The following is an 18,226-nucleotide window of genomic DNA, read 5'->3' on the forward strand; positions in this document are numbered from 1 at the left end:
CAGAAATATTCCATAATCCAGGTCATTCCTTTCCCTGGAGCTTTGGAAAACTACAAATTGTAAAAAATCTTTTTGGAGAGTTAAGAATTTTCCCTGGCTTTAGATTAGCTCTCTCTCCTAATAGTACTTGCAAATGAATAGTTTTGGAAAGACTGAGACAAATAAGAAGTTCAAAGTTCCTCATACTCTGTATGGTCTTCTTTCAAACAAGTTTTATAATTCCATTGGCCATCTAAAGAGAGCAGGTCTAGTAAGTAAAAATGATTTTACATAATGAAAATAACAGGAATGAATACATAAAAAATCTTGTATTCAATGAAAGAATAGTGAGTTAAGAAAGATGATGGCAAGCCATGTTTTCTTTGTTGTTGTTTCCTTGAATAACTACGGAGAAACTCGGAAATCTCGTCATTTTCTTTCTAGCCTTATTTTGCCGAATTTTTCAATAATGATTATTGCTTTGGGTTGAATGGTTTGGGCTTATGGCCATACATTTGCGTAGCAATGGCATCTGTTGCTAATTTTGATTTTTTTTTTTTAATGGAGCTAGGGATAGTTAAGATATTCAAGATCAACCACTCCTGCTTTCACCCCTCTTCTGTTTTGTGATTTACATTTTCTTTTTCTTTCCTTTTTTCTTTTATTTAAAACTGAGGTCAAACCAAACAGTGACACCAGGAATCTAATTACAGCCTATTAACAGCATGTGCTCTGGGATAATCTTTTATTCTGAAATCACTTTAGGTTATCAGCCTATTTTTTTTTCCAACTAGAGAGCACTTAAGTTAATTGCTCCATTAGAAACACGGAGTTAGCCCTTTGTGATCTCTAAGTAAGACTCCCTCACTGAGTTGTAGAAGTTTGAACACCTGCAGCAAAAGCAGTCTGAAAAAGAGCCATAACTACCCCTTCTCCCTCTACCATCCCTCAGCCCCCAAATAAAAGCAAAAGTTCAAAACGGTGTTATCAATGATGCTGTGTTGTAACTAACTTGATGTGACCTAAGTAAGTTGGCTCCTGCTTTCTCCTTATCGCAGGCCAAAAGAGCATACATAATTCTTTGTAAAGTTATTTAAAAAGTGTCTTGTTTATTCGGAAGCAACTGTGAATGGTATTTGTTCAGTGTACATGGAATCAATTGCATACCAGCCAACAGCTGATTTTGCTTCTGTGTTAGAAGCCAAGAACCAAGGGCACAAAGTGCTAAAGATCAGTTACTCAATTCTCAACTGTTCTTGGCTCTCAATAAAGCTACTGATGTACTAATTTGGGGTGGGACTCGACTCTTCCCACCTGCAGGCTGGTCTCAGATCCCTGGCTTTGACAGGGAGAGGTGCACATAGTAGTGTGACCTTTATTGCCCTGAGAAACAAAACACTGGTTTTCTTATGACCCTAATCAATCAGTTCTTCTGAAGGACTAGACTTCAAGTAGTCAAGGGGCAAAAAATCCTTAAGACTGACTGCTCTCATTTACAGAGATGGTGAAAGCAAAGAGACCATTGAGACATTCTTACTGAATTTTAAAAGACATTCTAAGACACTTCTCTTTCCTAGCAGTAGTGGATTCATAGATGCTTTGTATTTTACATTTAATAAGAGGCTGGCTTCAGTAAGTGGAAGAATGAGGTACTTTCAAGTCCTCTTTCAATAGTATATTTTCACAAAATAACTTGTGAGAGTCTCAGTTGATATTCAGAAAATATTTGAGAGGATACTGAGGTTTACAATTCTTATGTGATGCTGGAACATCACATGTGGTCCACTTCTAAGTGCTTAAAAATGGTCTTGACCTTTAAATCTTACTTTGCCAAGTCTTCCTCTCAAATTATTATCTTTAAATGGCAAAACAGTCCAAATACATGTAAAGAGTTTTAAATAATATTATTGCATTCTGAGAATAATGGAAGAAAGTAAAATCTAAAAGAACCACTTTTTCAATGGATTTTGAAAAAGTAATTTGATTTTCATATAGTTTTAGCAATATTATTGAAGTGTTAGCAACTCCATGTAATTGGAAATTCAATCTGGGCTACTTGCTGATCCTGTGGAATATAAGATTAAATGGATATATAATAAGCTGACAATTGCTTTGAATTCTGTAAGCATTTTTAAAAAACATATTAATCTTTTTATAAGGCTTATTATAAATTTTCATAACTCATATTCCCAAAGATAGTCATGGTGGTTTTGTTTTAATTGTTATGATAGTTATTTATTGATTGCAGCACATAATGTTTTATTTATAAATTATTAAAGGTTGTGCAGAGGTAATTTTTATACTTCTGTCATACATTCATCCTATTATATTTTGTATTACAATTATTGTGTGTGTTATCGCACTACTAGATTTCAAATTGTATTAAGGCAGAGACAATATAGTCCTAGATTTAGTACTCTACACATAACTAAATCGTTAATTAAATTGAATTGAATGACATTTCTTTGGACATATTTAAAGAGAGAATGCCTTTAAAAGCAAGTTCTAGAAAAGGAAGGCCTGTATGACTTCCTCAAGAATAGGTCATAAGAAGCTAACTTCTTTGACAAGGTTACTAGCCTGTGGGGTAGATGAAGGGGATACAGATGTAACGTATCTAGATTTCAGGAAAGTATTTGACACCGTCTTCTGTGCTGCTTTTATGGAAAGATAAAGGAATGTATGCTATAAGGATGATAGTAAAATTAAGTGAATTTAGTACTGGTGGTATTGGGCCCTGAGAAGGCACTATTGGGAAGAAGTCAGTTTATAGGGATATATCCAGTGGTGTGACCAGACCCAGGGAGTCTTGGCCCTGGGTTTAGCATTTTTATTATCCAATTTGTAGATGATACAAGATTCAAAGAGAGATAATATACTGAATGATAAAGTAAGGATTTAAAAGACCTTGACTGACTAGAACAGTGACAGGGAACCTTTTAGAACTTTTTGGGGACCCTGCGCCATGCTCCACCCACTTCCCAGACTGCATGCCATGCCCCCAACTGTGTGCAGGGGCATGGCCACCCAGGATACCAGTATGTCCAATTAGAGGACTACATTTTTATTCCTTTCCTGGAGGTGACAGTGTTCCCCATGCAATTCTACACAGTGCTTGAGTCATATTAAAAGGAAAAGGATCAATGACCCAACCCTTATCAAAGTACTTAGACCTGTGGGCCTGGGGATATTCAAAGTAAAAGGCTGCCACTAGAACTGGAGAGGATACAAATTTCCTGGAAGCCTCAGGCATTTGGGAGGCCTTTAAGGCAGGGAGACTGCTACCTAGGGACCCTGATTTTCTTCACTTTGAAGGACCCTTTAGCTACTGCTAATTGTATTAGGGAATTATCAGCCCAGATAGCTGAGTGTGCATAGTTCTAAACCCAGGAGATGACCTCTACCTGATTCTAGTGGTGGATAAAGGGTTTAATGCAAGAGATATGAGTCCATATATTCTGCCCTCCTAGTTTTAAAAAGCTGTGGGGTAGATAGGATGGCTCCATGGGGAACCTCTCAGGGAGGTGTTAGTTGATTAGATCCCTCCATTTGGGTTTGGGGGTGTGATTTTTCCATCCTCTTTTGAAGGATTAGGAAAGATCTGATTAGCATATTCCCTTAGGGCTTGGTGAATGCAGCTCAGCTCTAGATTTGCTCAGGGGGTTATTTGAATTAAGGTCAGTGAAATCTGGAGGGCCTGGACCCAATCAATTCTTTGCTTACAAAAGAGGACTGATACCTGTTTTATTCACCTATTAAGGGTCTATAAAGATTGAAAGGACTGTGTACCTTTTGCAAGGTGATAGGTGAGGAGAATCTATTTCTAATATGAGGGGTGTGGCCATACTTATTGCTGATTGGCTGCTGCTGATCAGCTCCAGGAGCCTGGAAGTGGGGTGGGGCAGAGGTGAGGAGCCATGCCAGGGCATTTGGAGGTGGAACCAGCCTCCCAGCCAGCCAAGCCAGGGGCCTGTGTTTGTCCACAGAGAGGTCTCCATGTGCCATCTTTAGCATGTGTACCATAGGTTTGCCTCCATATGTCATCTTTGGCATGTGTACCATAGGTTCACCATCATGGGGCTAGAGCTTTTGGCTAAAGTAAGTAAGATGAAACCCAATAGAGATAACTAAGTCTTATACTTGTGCTAAAAACAAAACAAAACAAAAAACCAGCTATATAAGTACAAGATGAGGGAGGCACGATCAGACAACATATTGAGCTACAACTCATTATGAGTCAGCAGGAATCTAATAAGACAGATAAGAAAACATACTCTTTTTTGTGTACCTTACATTCCAGGGAAACTGAATTACTTCTTAACTATGTCCTATGCATTTACCTTTATGCATTTGATATTTTTCATCTTCTTAAAATGTACTCCTGGCCTATTCCCATCTGTTGAAGTCTTATCCTTTCTTTACAATGTAGTGGAAATAAAAAAAATCAATTTCCTCACTGATGAAAATTATTGAGGTTATTATGAGTCTCAAATGAAGTATTTTAAGAAGCAAATGAGGTAATAGGTAGAATGTTGCACCTTGAGTCAGGAAAAACTGAATTTGAAGCCTGCCTCTGACAACTTGTTTGACAATGAATAAATCAATTAACCTCTCTGAACCTCTGTTTCCTTTTCTATAAAGTGGGCATAATAATAATAATAATATCTGTAGTTCTTATGGGGTGGTTACAAGTAATTATAACATGTATGCATAGTGTCTTGTAATTCTATAACTTCTTTGTAAATGTCAATTGTTGTTATTATTGAAAGTGAGCTCTAGTCTAAAAGGCCTTAGAGCTCTTTTTTAATCTTTATGTCCTTTGCTATATTCTGCCTGTATTGTGCTTAGTTTTGTACCTAACTTCCTTCACTTGCTAATGGGGTCAGGAACCACATTTTACTTATCTTTGTATTCCTTATAACACTGGCCCTTGTGCATAGTAGCCACTCAAATATTGTTGAGCTGAGTTAATTCAGAAATGATTTCCATCTGCTGTTTTATGATAGCCTGTTTTTAGGTGTATTTTTGGAAAGGTATTTCTCTTTATGCTTTTCAGTATGTGGAATGGTTCTTTTTTAAAGTGACTAGTTCACACTTGTTAACACATAATTATGATAACTATAGTCTGGGTGACATTATGAGCTTCTTCAAAGACCAAAGCTAAAGAGTAGAGAATAGTGTAAGTAAAGAGTAGAGAACAAAATTCAGGTTTTCTGACCTGAAGTTGGCCACCCTTAGGGGCAAAAGTTAATTAAGTTTTAATTTTATCTTTAGTCTAAATCTCTATTGAGTAGTGTGACTTCTTTAAGATAATTTTATGTTAAGACTCCAATATGTAACATACTAAGGATATTTTTGCAGTATGAGGTAGGAGAGCTAAAGTAATCTGAAAAGGGGTCATCCATATCTGAATGAATGAACTTTGCTGAATGCTGAACTTTGAGTAAAGAAGATAAACTCAAATTCTTCCTTGGACTCTTACTGGCTAGCTGTGTATCCCTAGGTAAGTAAGTTAACATTTCTTAACTTCAGTTTCTTTACCTGTAAAAGTAGATATTAATAACACTTATCTTGCATGATTGTTTTGAGGAACAAAATATATATTTACATATAAAAATATATATAGTAAAAGTACTTTACAAACCTTAAAGCACTAATTAAATATTATGACTATTTTATTATACATATTAATGGCATGTTCACTATATAGCTATTAAGTACAAAAAAATAACACTAGTTATAATCCTCTCATTTAATTGTTTAAGGCCTGTGCAATTCTTCATGATCCCATTTGGGGCTTTCTTGGCAAAGATACTGGCGTAGTTTTCCATTTCCTTCTCTGGCTTATTTTATAGACAAGAAAATTTAGGCAAATGGGATTAAGTGACTTGCCCAGGATCACATTTTTAGTAAGTGTCCAAGGCCAGATTTAAATTCAGGAAGATTAGTCTTCTTGACTTCAGGCCAAGTCTTCTATCCACTGAACCATATAGCTTCCAGTTATAGTCTTCATTAAGATTTTTTTCATCAGATTTTGGGGAAAATTGCAGCCCAAATTCTGGCAATATGAAAAATTATCAATCAAAATCCATGACATATAATTGAAAAAGTCTTACCAATATGCATGGTTTTTGTTAGGGAATGATAATTTTCTTTTTAAATTTTTAATTTCATACATTATTCCTTGGTTACAAAAATCATTTTATTTCCCTCCCTCCCTTCCCTCACCCCTCCCATAGCTGATGTGCAGTTTGACTGGGTATCTCCTGTGTTCTTGATCAGAACCTCTTTCCATGTTGTTGGTATTTGCAATTGGGTGTTCATTTGGAGTCTATTTCCCCATTCATATCTCCTTCGACCCATGTCATTAAGCTGTAGTTTTTCTTTAGTGTTTTAACTCCCACAGTTTTTCCTCTGGATGTGGATAGTGTTTTTTCTCCTGTACCCCTCTCGGTTGTTCAGGGTCATTGCTTTACCACCATTGGAGGAGTCCATTACCTTGGATAGTACCACAATGTGTCAGTCTCTGTGTACAATGTTCTCCTGGTTCTGTTCCTCTCACTCTGCATCACTTCCTGGAGGTTGTTGCAGTCTCCATGGAATTCCTCCACTTTATTATTCCTTTTAGCATAATAGTATTCCATCACCAACATAAACCATAATTTGTTCAGCCATTCCCCAATTGAAGGGCATCCCCTCCTTTTCCAATTTTTTGCCACCACAAAGAGCACAGCTATGAATATTCTTGTACATGTCTGTTTCCTTATTATCTCCTTGGGGTACAAACCCAGCAGTGCTATGGCTGGATCAAAGGGCAGACAGTCTTTTATCACCCTTTGGGCATAGTTCCAGATTGCCCTCCAGAATGGTTGGATCAATTCACAACTCCACCAGCAATGCATTAATGTCCCAACTTTGTCACATCCCCTCCAGCATTCATTACTTTCCTTTGCTGTCATGTTAGCCAATCTGCTAGGTGTGAGGTGATACCTCAGAGTTGTTTTGATTTGCATTTCTCTGATTATAAGAGATTTAGAACACTTTTTCATGTGCTTATTAATAGTTTTGGTTCCTTTGACTGAAAATTGCCTATTCATGTCCCTTGCCCATTTATCAATTGGAGAATGGCTTGATTTTTTGTATAATTGGTTTATCTCTTTATAAGTTTGAGTAATTAAACCTTTGTCGGAGTTTTTGTTATGAAGATTGTTTCCCAGTTTGTTATTTCCCTTCTGATTTTGGTTACATTGATTTTGCTTGTACAGAAACTTTTTAATTTGATATAGTCAAAATTATTTATTTTACATTTTGTGACTCTAAGTCTTACTTGGTTTTAAAATTATTCCTTTCCGAAAGGTCTGACAAATATACTATTCTGTGTTCACCTAATTTGCTTATATTTTCCTTCTTTATGTTCAGGTCATTCACCCATTCTGAGTTTATTTTGGTGTAGGGTGTGAGGTGTTGATCCAAACCTAATCTCTTCCACACTATCTTCCAATTTTCCCAAAAATTTTTATCAAATAGTGGATTTTTGTCCCAAAAGCTGGGGTCTTTAGATTTCTTATAGACTGTTTTGCTGAGGTCCCTTAACCCAAGTCTATTCCAATGATCCTGCTTTCTGTCTCTTAGCCAGTATCAAATTCTTTTGATGACCACTGCTTTTTAGTATAGTTTGACATCTGGGATTGCAAGGCCATCTTCCTTCCCATTTTTTTTTTCATTATTTCCCTGGATATCCTTGATCCTTTGTTCTTCCAAATGAACTATTATGTTTTTTTCTAATTCCGTAAAGAAGTTTTTTGGAAGTTCTATGGTACTAAATAAATAGATAAGTTTGGGTACGATGGTCATTTTTATTATGTTAGCTTGTCCCACTCATGAGCAGTTAATGTTTTGCCAATTGCTCAGATGTAGTTTTAGTTGTGTGGAGAGTGTTTTGTATTTGTGTTCATATAGTTCCTTTGTTTGTCTCGGCAGATAGATTCCTAAGTATTTTATATTGTCTAAGGAGATTTTGAATGGGATTTCTATTTCTATTTCCTGCTGCTGTGATGTGTTGGAGATATATATAAATGCTGATGAGTTATGTGGGTTTATTGTGTATCCTGCTACTTTGCTAAAGTTGTTGATTATTTCCAATAGCTTTTTAGTTGATTCTCTAGGATTTTTTAAATACACCATCATATCATACGCAAAGAATGATAGCTTGGTCTCCTCATTACCAATTTTAATACCTTCAATTTCTTTTTGTTCTCTAATTGCTACTGCTAGTGTTTCTAGTACAATGTTAAATAATAGTGGTGATAATGGGCATCCTTGTTTCACTCCTGATCTTATTGGGAATGCATTTAGTTTATCCCCATTGCAGATGATATTAGCTGATGGTTTTAGATATATACTGTTTATTATTTTTAGGAAAGACCCTTCAATTCCTATGCTTTCTAGTGTTTTTAATAGGAATGGGTATTGTATTTTATCAAAGGCTTTTTCTGCATCTTTTGAGATAATCATGTGGTTTTTGTTGGCTTGCATGTTGATATGGTCAATTATGTGGATGGTTTTCCTAATATTGAACCATCCTTGCATTCCCAGTATAAATCCTACTTGATCATAGTGAATGACTTTCTTGATCACTTGCTGGAGTCTTTTTGCTAGTATCCTGTTTAAGATTTTTGCATCTATAGATGTTCATTAGGGAGATTGGTCTGTAGTTTTCTTTCTCCATTTTTGACCTGCCTGGCTTTGGAATCAGTACCATATTTATGTCATGAAAGGAATTTGGTAGTACTCCCTCTTTGCTTATTATGTCAAATGGTTTGTATAGTATTGGGGTTAGCTGTTCTTTGAATGGTTGATAGAATTCACTTGTGAATCTATTAGGTCCTGGGGATTTTTTCTTAGGGAGTTCTTTGATGGCCTGTTAGATTTCATTTTCTGATATGGGATTATTTAAGAATTTTATTTCTTCTTCTGTTAATCTAGGCAATTTATATTTTTGTAAATATGCATCCATATTGCCTAGAATGGCATATTTATTCCCATATAATTGGGCAAAATAGTTTTTAATGATTGCCTTAATTTCCTCTTCACTGGAGATGAGGTCCGCTTTTTCATCTATGATGCTATTAATTTGCTTTTCTTCTTTCCTTTTTTTAATTAGATTGACCAGTAGTTTGTGTATTTTGTTTGTTTTTTCAAAGTACCAGCTTCTAGTCTTATTCATTAGTTTGATAGTTCTCTTATTTATTAGTTTGATAGTTCTATCACTTTTGATTTTATTAATTTCTCCCTTAATTTTTAGGATCTCTAATTTGGTTATCTTCTGGGGGTTTTAAATTTGTTAGCTTTCAAGTTTTTTGATTTGCATGTCCAATTCATTGATCTCTGCCCTCCCTAATTTGTTAATATATGTACTCAAGGGATGTGAATTTTCCTCTGAGTACTGATTTGAATGTATCACATGAGGTTTGAAAGGATGTCTCACCGTTGTCATTTTCCTCAATGAAATTATTAATTATTTATGATTTGTTCTCTGATTTTCGAGTATCATATTATTTAATTTCCAATTAATTTTTGATTTTGCTCTTCATGTACCCTTACTGATCATTATTTTTATTGCCTTATGATCTGAAAAGGTTGCATTTATTATTTCTGCTTTTCTACATTTTTATGCCATGTTTCTATGACCTAGTGTATGGTCAATCTTGGTGAATGTGACATGTGCTGCTGAGAAGGTGTATTCCTTTTTGTTCCTATTTATTTTTCTCCATATGTCTATTACCTCTAATTTTTCTAGTGTTTCATTCACCTATTTTACCTCTTATTTATTTTTTGATTTGATTTATCTAAATTTGATAGTGGTTGGTTCAGGTCTCCCACTAATATAGTTTTACTGTCTATTTCCTCCTTCAATTCTCCTAGTTTCTCCATTAGAAATTTGGCTGCTATAGCATTTGGTGCATACATGTTGATTAGTGATATTTCCTCATTGTCTATACTCCCTTTTAGCAGGATGTATTTACCTTCCCTATCCCTTTTAATCAGGTCTGTTTTTGCTTTGGCTTTGTCAGATATCATGTTTGCAAATCCTGCCTTCTTTCTATCAGTTGAGGCCCAAAAGGCCTTACTCCAACCTTTAATTATGACCTTGTGAGTATCTACCCACCTCATGTGTGTTTCTTGAAAACAACATATGGTAGGGTTTTGGATTCTAATCCACTCTGTTATTCGTCTATGTTTTATGGGTGAGTTCATCCCATTCACATTCAAAGTTATGATTGTCATTTATGAATTCCCTGGTATTTTGATATCCTCCCCTAATTCTGACCTTTCTTCTTTTGCTAAAACCTTTTAAACCAGTGATTTACTTTAAATCAGTCCACCTAGTCCCTTCCCTTGATATGCTTCCCTTTCTAGCCCCTCCCTTTTTGTTCCCTTCTTGTTTTTTTTTAGGGTCTGTAAACTTTCCTCCCCCCTCTCCTTCCCTCCTTTTTTATACTCTCTCCCCCCTGACCTCCCTTAATTTTCCCTTCTTCCTTACCCTGTTGGATAAGATACAATTCAAGATCCCAATGGATCTAGATGCTCTCCCCTCTCAGAGTTGTTTTTATTGAGAGTAAGGTTTAAGTAATACTGATTAGCACTCTCTTTCTCTCCTTCTTATAGGAGTTTTCTTCCTCTCCCCTTCCCATGTGTATTTTGTGTGAGAAAGATTATTCTATTTAATTTTTTTTATTTCTTCAAGTATATGTTAGTACCATCAATGATTCCCCCCTTTTCTTTCTCCCCCCCTTTCTCCATATCGTCTTAATGCCCCAATCTTTCCCTATGAGTGATTCTTCTAATTACTCTAGTAATGCATAAAGTTTTTGAGAGTTACATATTACATTTTCCCCACATATTAATATATATAATTTGATATAAATGTAGTCCTTATAGAAGAGAGTTTGAATAAAAGAAAAAGATAACATTTTTCTCCTTTTCCCTTTCCTTCATATTTACCTTTTCGTGTTTCTCTTGCTCTTTGTGTTTGGATGTCAAACTTTCCACAGAGTTCTGGTCTTTTCTTTACAAATACTTGGAAACCTTCTATTTTGTTGAATGCCCATACTATATAGTCAGTTTTGATGGATAGGTGATTCTTGGTTGAATACCCAATTCTCTTGTCTTTCTGAGTATCATGTTCCAGGTCTTGCGGTCATTCAGTGTGGAAGTTCAGGTCTTTTATGATCCTGATTGGCACTCCTTTGTATCTAAATTGTCTCTTTTGGGCTTCTTGTAGGATTTTTTCTTTTGCTTGAAAGCTTTGGAATTTGGGAATTACCTTCCTGGGAGTTGTCTTTTGGGGATTTAGTGGAGAGGGTATTCTATGAACTCTTTCAATGCTTAATTCCCCCCCCCCGCCCCTTTTTCTAGAACCTCAGGGCAGTTTTCTTGAATGATATCTTATTATGATATCAAGATTTTTCTTTATTTCTGGCTTTTCAGGCAGACCAATGATTCTCAGATTGTCTCTCCTTCCTCCGTTTTCCAGGTCTGTCACCTTGTCAGTGAGATATTTTATGTTATCTTCTAATTTCTTATTCTTGATTTTGCTTTATTAATTCTTGCTCTTTTGCAAGATCATTGTCTTCCAGTTGCCTTATTCTGACCTTTAAAGACTGGTTTTCCTTTTCAGTTTGGTCTGTCCTACTTTTTGAGGCTTCCAGTTGTTTCTCCAATTGGGTGTTTTTGTCCCTCAGATTATTGAATTCCCTTTGCATTATTTCCCATTTTTCCTGCCAGAAGGCTTTTTGATAACCTCCAATTTAAATTCTTCAAGAGCTTGTGGACAATTTCCATTTCTTTTGGAAGGTTTTGGAGCATTTATTTGGGTTTCCTCTTCTGCTATTTCCTCTGTATTTTGTATTTTTCTTCCATAAAAAGTATCTAAGTCAACCCCTTCTTCTTGATTTTCTTGGTGTTGGGATGTTGTTCCTGGGCACTGTTTGCCATCTCTATGGTTTTTTTCTCCCCTTCGCAGTCAGAAATCGGAGTGAGGAGGGTTGGCTCTCTACGCATGAGCCTAATGATCAAGGCTTTTGCCTCAGGCAAATTCTGATTTTCCACAGCTGTGCTGTCTTCTAGGGGGAGCCCAAGGTCTGTCCTCCTTTGTCTGCCGGTGTTTTGTGTGTTACTGCTCTCAGCAGTACTTCCTTGGTGGTCTTAGTTAACCCCCAAGACTTGTAGATGCACCTTGCTCACTTCAGGGGTGCTCTTCGCACACTCATTGAATATGGCACACTGCTTCTGAGCTCCCGTGATCTGAGCTCCCTTTGCCCACCTGCCTGTGTTTCGGGTGTCACTGCTCTCAGGGGTAAGTCCTTGGTGGTCTTAGTTAACTCCCAAGACCTATTGGTGCGCCTTGTTCACTTCAGGGGTGCCCTTTGCGCACTCTTCAATTATGGCATGCTAATCCTGAGCACCCGAGATATAAGCTTCCTTTGCCCACCTGTCGGGGTTTCAGGTGTTACTGCTCACAGGCGTAAGTCCTTGGTGGTCTTAGTCTGTTCCCTAGACCTAGAGCTGCACTTTGCTGAGTCCTGGGGTGCCCCTCCCTCACTTGTTGATTCTGGCTCGCACTGACTTTAACTCTGGCTCCTTAGGTATGGTGGGGGAGGGTAGGTCAGCTCAGGTTTGGGTGGGAGCTTTTTCTTTCCCTTATATTGTGGAAATGCCTGAATCCCACATACCTTCAGTGCTGGACCCTACTGTGGAGTTCCTCCGTTCTCATGAAGATTGTTTTTGGGGGCCTTTTGAGGTCCTTTGTATCTTTGGGTCTGAGGAGGGGAAGCAAGCCATGTCTAATCTGCTGCCATGCTTACTCGGAAGTCTCTTTAAATTTTTAATTGTGGTTGGTCTCTGAATATAGGTGGTTGCCAGGGATTTAATTTCTAAATCTCAAAATTAATTACTAAAGTAAATGGAATTTATGGTAGTTCATTTACAATATTGGGAAGACATTAAGGAAGAGAGAAAAAAGAAAGAGAGAGAGAGAGAGAGAGAGAGAGAGAGAGAGAGAGAGAGAGAGAGAGAGAGAGAGAGAGAGAGAGAGAGAGAGAGAGAGAGAATTCTAAGCCCTATCCAGGGGAAGAGAGTCTCAAGATGGTAAAAGGAACATAGGAGGTCCTGCTTTATAGGATCTAGACGTGGAAAATGAAAAAGAGAATGTCACAGCTGGGAAGTATTTTAGAATGTATTGAACCACAAACCACAAGGAACCATAGAACATGAAACAGAAAATGTTAGAAATGAAAGGGGGATGCAACTGGTTAGCATAGTGGGTCACTAAGTCAACCTTTCACTCACCAATGGTGATCCTCTAAAATGGAAAAGCAGTCTGAAGTCTCCTGCAGGTGCTCCTCCAGGGATCCAGTTCCATAGTCTCTCCTCCGAGTCAGAGAGCTCTTTGATCTCCTCAAATTGAATATCTTCTTCTGGCCTCAGGACCTCATTTTAAACCTCATTTTAAAGATCTTTTTCTCTTGTGTCACCTCCCCTAAATTTCACATCTACCAATCACAGTAGATACTTTTCTCAGGGACTGCCTACACTTTATTTCACACCTTCTTTGGTTAAATTATACCTTTTTGGATTACTTAACAACTTTTTTGGTTAGTTCACCTTTTGTAGTTACTTAACACCTTTTTGTAGGTAAAATGGGTAGATCTACTTAAAATACTGAGTTATCTCATTTTGGGGATTAAAATCTAAAAATAGATTGTGGATTATTATTCAATCTTCCCAGTAAAGGAAGTGGTAAGTATCTTCATTGTTACAAACAGGGGAGAGCTAAATCCAATCTTCACAGGAAGGAGGGGAAGGGAAGAGAATAAGCATGAATATAGTACCTATACTATATCAGGTACTTTGGGGCGGGGGTGGGGGCAAAAATTATCTTACACAATCCTTACAACTACTCTGCCAGGTAAGTTTTTTTTTTATTATCCATGGTCATGAATGAAATTATCTGGAGGCCATATTTATAAAATTTTAAAATTAATTTATAAAAACCAGTCAAGATTTCTAACCAGATAGTGGAATCTCACCACAGTCTGAACAGATACTACAGAAGTGGAGAGGGACAGAAGGTGGGGTCTGAGAGAGATGCATAAGTGCAAGTAATTAAGCAACTAGACTAGACAAGAAAAGACAGCCACTTCCAGTCATGTAGGCCATTATCTATCCCTTCTGATGTCATCCTCCAGTCCCTCCCCATAACAGCTCTGATTGGAAAAGCAGGCATGCAGGAAGTAGAATCAGAGACCTGAACTCTTTCATTACAGGAAGGAGAGTGTCCTAAAGGACACCTGGAGACCCACCACACCTGATTTAATCACCCCAGAGTTCTTGTTTATTGATAAACAAGGAGCTGGTCTTCACATAGCCTATAACAAAAGCCAACCCAGTGATATGCCCTTAATCTTGTTATCCTTAACAAAATTAAAATATCTAGACAAAAGAAAGGAGGACTTAACTGAGTTTCATAGTCTGGGGAAGAGACTTGTTTTGTAGCTTTAAAATTAAAACTGTTCTTGAAAGCCAAAGGGGAAAATATTTCCCCAAAATATCCCAATGCAATAATAATTTTATTCATCGTCTAATTGAGGAAACTGAGGTATGTTTTGCCTAGGGTCACACAGCTAAACTAGTAAGTGTCTTAGTCTAGATTTGAACTCATATCTTCCTCACTCTAGGCCCATTGTGTCACCAGCTGCCTATGGCATTTATCTCTTGGACTTTTTAAGTTCTTGTATTTTATTATAAGTACACTGTAGGAATATAACATTCTTTTCTATAATAAGCATCCTATAAAACTATAGAATAGGTATAGGGCATAACTGAATTTTGAGATCAGCAGAATTAAGCCCAGAGTACTTGAGCTAGTTTTTTTCAGACATGCCCTTATTATAATTGACATATTTGAAAATGACTTAAAAGAAAGTTCTTTCCTTCCAAATGTTACTTGGAGTATACCAAATCTCAGACTGCACATTCTACATTTCATATTGGGATTCAGATGGTCTTTTCCAGTTTAGGAAATACATGTTTTTTATGTCAGGTTATTAATAATTACAAATAATATTATATGTTATGTTCTGAGCATCTAGGGAAGTAGAGATATAGTTAGGAAAATGCATTCTATATTATTATTTTACCTTATATATTAATTGCCCCAAAAGGTGTAGCAGTCCAGCCCATAGGCATTATGGGGAGACAAGGATTGTGAGTGAGCACATGGCCATCCTGCGCATGGCAATAAGTTTTATTGCCAGCGTGGCTAAAGTTTAGGCGCGAAACCTTGCTTTCCTTTGTCTCACTCTCCGGGGGATAATAACCCCACCTTCACCTTGTCATAAGTTGCATTATCCAATGGGAATAGCCCAGGTAACTCATCCATATGCATTGAGGTATCATGTAGCTGTTCAATATGTATTGAGCTACCAAGATAATAAATAGAGGAGCCACAGCCAGCCCGCCCACTTGGAGGACACCCACAGGTTTGCAAAGGAGCATCTTCTCCCCTTTCTCTCTCCTTTCTATCTTTCTCACTAAGGCCTGGTCTTTAGGCCAGGCCTGCCTTTTTTCTCTCTCTCTCTCTTCTAATACTACCTAGTGTTATCTACCTCCTTTAATTTCTGATCTCCTTTCCATCTGAGCTAGCATTATCCTCTAACCAGTGCAGTGTTAAATTGAGACCATTGGGTGGGTCAGCCTGGATAGCAACACCCAGTGGTCGGAGCAGCTGTGGCTCTTATAAATGATAATTGTTTACTGACTCAATTATTTACATCTCTAAAGTCGGCTCGTTCACGCCCTTTGCGGGATCTAAAACTTCTTCCCTATCTCTATCTTCTCTCCTTGCAGCCTCTCGCGGGCCGGGAGGCAGCAAAAGGTAAGAGAATCAATCCAAATGAAATGAATTAGTATCCAAAAATTACTAATATTTCTAATAGTCTAATGATGTGTTATATAGTGGTTTTTCTTTTAAACATATAACCATTCTTAATATGTAGGAGTTTAATATGTAGTTTGAGGAGGGATTGTCTGGGAAAAGTAATATTGGACTAGAAATAATGCAGAAGATGATAAGTTTTATTCTGTAGCTAATTTGCTATGTGTTTCCTAGACCTGAGTGTCTTTCTCCAAAATGAGAGGGATGCAATAAATGATCTTACATTTTTTCTCTTCTCTCTTTGACTTCTTGCCATAAATCTTCCCATCTTCCCTGCCTTCCATCTCTCTTTTTCTCCCTTTTTTCCTCCCCACTCTCTCCTCCTCCCTATTTTGAACAGGCTGGAACTGTTATAGCCACACATGGGTAAGGGTCCATCTTTAGGGAGATTTGATCCTGCTCCTTTCTGCCCAAGGCCATTTCTTCCCTTTCTTAGGTGAGCCTATGGCTTCTTTTCTCCCACTCCCACTGCACCATATTGATGATGGTCTTAATGAAGATACTTAAATTGCTTTAGTTCACTATAGCTCAGAACTCCCAGGTTTTAAATAAAATATTAAAGCAAAACCGAGACTTTTGAGGCCTTTGAGTGACTACCTTCTAGAAACCTGTTTTTAAAAAACATTTTCCAGGTGTATAGTATAAAGAATATAATTAATGGAAAAATTGAAATATACTCACTTTCTTGTCAAAATAAAAATAAAAGTACTAGATAGTAAACTGCTGATATGTTTGTGTGAGTCATAGGATGTAGATATTACATGGAAATGGAGGCTGATGTTGGAGTAATAGATCATTTGAAGTAGATCATATTTTCAAGCCTACAGATATTCTTTACTTCTTAATTAAAACATTGGGTAATCCAAACCTAGTTAATTAAAACTTTATTTCCCTTCAGTCTCTTATGTTTTGAGTTAATGAGGTTTAACTACACTTGAGCTTGCTAAAACATGACTTGTTATTGAGTGGAATTCCCTGTAAGGCAGATCTGTCTTGGATCTTGTCAAGGATGTTTGTTATTAGAAGTACTAAATGGACCTCATTATGACACTGTACCCCTAAATAGACTTCTATGACATAGAAAGAACATAGCTGAACTGTTTTGGTGAATATATATGTAAACTGATTTTTCATTGTTTTCATTTATCTAGAATTTTTTTAGTGTATAATTTTTAAGTACATACTCTACCCATATACTACCAGATGGGCAGTGTTGGAATGAAATGGGCAAGATTGTAAGATCGTGTTTTATTAATTAACAACAATGATAGCTGACATATGTATCTAAAAGATTTTAACATGTACCTACCACCTTCCAGACAACAAAAGTGCCAAATAGGTATGACTCTAGGCCCCATAGGATCACAGCTTGGATTATATCTGTTTGGCCATGGTTGTGGTTGTTTAGGTTCTGTGGAACTCCCAACTTTGCAAATTTGGAAGCCAATTTGTTAACTGACAATAATAAGAACTACCATATGTAAAGTATTTTAAGTTTTGCAAAGCACTTTCCTATAATGTCTTATTTGATTCTTACAAAAATCTTGTGAGGTACTTGCTATTGTTATTCTCTTTTTACAACTGTAGAAACTGAGTTTAAGAAAAGAAAGTGATTTGCCCAGGATCCCACAGCTAATAAGAGTTAGACTGAAGTCTCACTTTGTACTCTGTGCTACTTAGCAGCCAGAGTGCCATGAATAGACTATAGTTATGTGTCATTTCATGGCATATTTTCTTCCTGACATTTAGATACCTAGATTGAATGTAGAATTTGAATAAATGGAAGATTTTCAGGTGTCACTTATTACCATAAGGAAATTCCTACAAAACGAATAGGGTTTAAACCAATCTTGGATCTAATGCATATTAACTCTTTTACCATTCAACCTTTCTTTGTCTTCTTTTCTATAAAATGAATTTTTGAAACCAGGTCACTGTGTCACTTTGTGGCCATCTTCTCACCAGTTTAGCATAGCTGCTCAGTGTCTAACCTATCAAATCATAACTTTAGACTCTGGGGCCAGACTCTTCTAGGTAAGCTTCTACCTTATCTTTCTTAGAATCAGACCTCTATACCATTCTGGCTTTCTCTACACCATTCTCTCTCCATTTTGATCATTGACTGTACTTTAGCTTTAGTCACATCACCAGTTGCCTAATGGATAGTTCTAATTTAATGTGTCCAAAGCTGAATTCATTATCTTTCCCCTCCAATTCTCCCTTCTTCCAACCTCGCCAATTTCTGTCAAA

General features: G+C 36.9%; 1 protein-coding gene across 7 annotated transcripts in view; it reads left to right on the plus strand.

Annotated features, from left to right (window-relative positions):
* The window catches only part of XRCC4 (X-ray repair cross complementing 4), a 433,707-nt gene that overhangs the window by 23,476 nt on the left and 392,005 nt on the right, over positions 1 to 18,226 (plus strand). For 2 of the 7 annotated variants that reach the window (XM_056824611.1, XM_056824612.1), the window contains exon 2: positions 15,889 to 15,916. The exons of the other annotated variants lie outside the window; for them this stretch is intronic. The gene's annotated coding sequence lies outside the window, so the exon portion shown is untranslated. The remainder of the gene's footprint in view (positions 1 to 15,888; positions 15,917 to 18,226) is intronic. 7 annotated transcript variants of the gene reach the window in all.

The sequence above is a fragment of the Monodelphis domestica genome, chromosome 3 (assembly GCF_027887165.1).
Source record: "Monodelphis domestica isolate mMonDom1 chromosome 3, mMonDom1.pri, whole genome shotgun sequence".
NCBI lineage: Eukaryota > Metazoa > Chordata > Mammalia > Didelphimorphia > Didelphidae > Monodelphis > Monodelphis domestica.